Genomic DNA, 3314 nt, shown 5'->3' with positions numbered 1-3314 from the left:
ACCTGAATATATTTCTCAAGTTTGTACTCCCATCGTCAAACTGATTACAAAGAGGAATTACATGAGCACGTGTAGTCGTGATAAGAGGTAGGAACTCCAGGAGGAGGCGGCCTGTTTGTGCAATGGTTTCTTCATCCGGTGTGTCCAGAGCATTAGGTCATCGACGATTCGCCTGAGAGTGATAATACTGTGATGATTTTTTTTGCTTGAAGGTCATAGCGTTTCTGGAATCCCAAATCTCCATAGGATGATGAGGAGGACGGAGTGCCAAATGACCGCATCTACCTGAGTAGGTAGACAGTAGTCCCATAGTCCATCAATGCAACTGGAAGGAGAGAGGCCGATCCTTTGCTAAATACGTTGTGCAAGTGGACATTCTAGGAATATGTGGGCGCTGGTTTCACCATCATGTCCGCAGCGCAGACATAGAGAGTCGGTGACGATATGCTTGCGCAGAAGGTTGATTTTTGAGTTGAGTCGATCTCGAAACATGAGCCATGCAAAGATCTTCACGCGATTTGGAACGCATGAAGACCAGATGGCAACGACATGTACGTCGTTATCATCGTCGTTGGAGCCCATGGTCAGCGTGTATGCCGCCCTCGTGGAGAAGCGCAGGCCACCATTGAGGTAGCGCTCATCCGGTCTTGTCGTCAACCGAAAATCCTGCAGGAGAGACAACAAAGAGCACAACTCGGTAGCAGCATCAAATGTTAGGCTGTTCCGTAGGTTTGTTTCCAAACCGTGATTCAAGACAGCAGCCACACGAGCTAGTGGGATAGTGGTGTGTGAATATAGGCAGGGGAATAAAGTAGCAAGTGGCTGGCTGTGTAACCAAGTATCTAGCCAGAAGTAGGTTTAGTGCTTGAATTTGCAAGTACAAATGAGATGGCATGAAGTGTTGGCAGCTGTTGATTTATTGTTCTGCAAATGAAGGATTGGCTATTTTGTGGAGCAATGAGGGCATTTGGGTGTTGCAAAGCGATCCAGTCTAGCCACGGTGTTTGGTCTAGTAAGAGAGCTTTTACAGCAAATTTCATAAGTAAGCATTTGTTCTGCTTGTGAAGATTTTTTAGCCCTAGACCACCACAATTCTTTGGTTTACACACATTTTTCCAGGCAACTAAGCATTGAGCACCAGTGCATGTTTTTTCTGCAGCCCAAAAAAAAGCTCATCGAATAGAGTCTAGGGTTTTAAGAACACTTTTGGGGATGGGGAAGACTGACATGAAGTAGACTAGAAGGGAGTCGAGGACCGCCGATAATAGGATGAGCCTATCCCCTTTGGAAAGGATTTTTGCACGCCAACCTGTTAAGAATTTATGGCAGCGTTCGATGATCGGTAAGAAGGCATTTGTAGGCAGTCGCGTAGGTGTTAGGGGGAGGCCTAGGTAGATCTGCGAAAATGTTGAGGTTGGGCATTGCAAGGTGGAGGCAATGGAGTCTGCCATGGAAGAGCTGACGTGCATGGGTACGTAAGTCGTTTTTGTGAAGTTGATAGTAAGGCCAGTGGCCATGGCAAAATCGTGAAGGATGTTTTTTAACTGCTGAGCAGCGCCACTAGATGCCTTGGCGATGATGAGGGTGTCGTCAGCATATTGTAAAACGGTGGGCGGGAGATGCGCGAACAGGGGGTGACTGAGATGAGCTAGGTCGCAGTCTTGTTGAATCATTTGTTGTAGGAGATCAGCAACGATGATGAAGAGGTAGGGCGATATAGGGTCACCCTGCCTGAGGCCATTTTTGCAATTTATCCAGCTTCCGGGGATCCCATTCAGCATCACGATAGTTTTTCCAGTTGCTAGGAGGTCATGAACCCATGCTGAGAATTTTGGCGGGAAGCCACGACAACGTTAGATGGAGGCGAGAGAGTCCCAAGAGAGGGAGTTGAAGGCTTTGCTAAAGTCCAATTTGATGACCATGGTTGGGGCTTTTCTGGAATGGCAGGCGCCTATGAGATCTGCCACGAAGATAAAATGTTCAGCTATGCTATGCCCTGGGATGAAACTAGTTTGGTTGCCATGGACAAGCAGTGGTATTATCGGTTTTAGTCTGTTGGTAAACACCTTTGCAACGGCTTTGATGGGACAATTTTGTAGGGAGATCGGGCGGTAGGCGTCAGGAGTGTTGGCATGATCTTTTTTTGGTAGAAGAATGAGGTGGGCTCTGTTGAGGCTTTCAGTTTGAGCGTTGAGGTTTTGGAAGTCCGTCATGAAGGAGTGGATGTGAGCCTTTACCAAGTTCCAGTATTTTCTGTAGAAAAGCGGGCCGAAGCCATCCGGTCCTGGGCTAGCTAGTGGGTTCATTTGGGGGAAAGCATTTTAATTTCATCTAGTGTGAAGGGGGCGTCGAGCGTGGTAAGTTGCGGTAACGTATGTGTGTAGTAATTTTTGGGATCGAAGGACCAGGAGGTGTGTGGTGCTGACCCGATAATTGCTGTGAAATGGTCTTTGAGGATGGTCGCTTTTTGAGCGTGAGAGTGGTATTCAGTTCCATCAGTTAGGAGAGAAGTTATAGTATTCTTGCGGAGACGCTGAGATGCGGCAACGTGAAAATATTGTCGGTTTTCCTCTCCGTCAATTGCAGCATGTACCTTTCCTCTTTGTTTCCAGAAGGCAATTTTTTCAGCAATAGCTGAGTGCAGGGCTTGTGAGACAACTAGACGTAGCATTTTTTCGGCGTTGGATAGAGTTCGAGCCTCCTCCTTTAGACCGATGAGATTGCTGATTTCTTTTGCAGCCGTCTCGCGAAAGTGTGCTGGCGATCGCTTGGAGGCCCAGGTTTTTAGGTCATACCTTGTTTTTAGAGCTTTCGCAAGGGCAGTGGCGGATGTTAAACGTTGGTTTGGGGCCCAACATTTTTGTATTATTTGCTGACAAGCAGTGGAGAGAGTCCATGATGATTCGAATCTAAAGTGGTGTGGTTTTGGGACAGTTGTTTGAATATTTATAATTAGTGGAACGTTATCCGAAGTAATTCGTGGCAAAGATGACAGAGTTGTATTGGGGAAGACATTATTCCAAGCCAGATTGAAGAAAGCTCGGTCTAGGCATTCGAGTGTTGGTGAAGCTCGTTTGTTGGACCAAGTAAAGCGTATGTCTAGTAGGGGTAGTTTGATTAGTGCTAGGGTGTTGATCGTGGAGTTGAAGGCGTCTGCATCCCGTTGGCGAAAGTTGCGTTTATTTTTTTCGTGGGAGAAACGGATGAGGTTGAAATCTCCGACAATTAGCCACGGGGTGTGGTCGTCCTCTTTAATTAACTAGATTGAGCTCATTGAGGAATGGCCGTTTGAGGTTACGATTTGAGGGGGCATA

The sequence above is a fragment of the Triticum dicoccoides genome, chromosome 6B (assembly GCF_002162155.2).
Source record: "Triticum dicoccoides isolate Atlit2015 ecotype Zavitan chromosome 6B, WEW_v2.0, whole genome shotgun sequence".
NCBI classification, from domain to species: domain Eukaryota; kingdom Viridiplantae; phylum Streptophyta; class Magnoliopsida; order Poales; family Poaceae; genus Triticum; species Triticum dicoccoides.
This window is presented reverse-complemented; position numbering follows the sequence as displayed.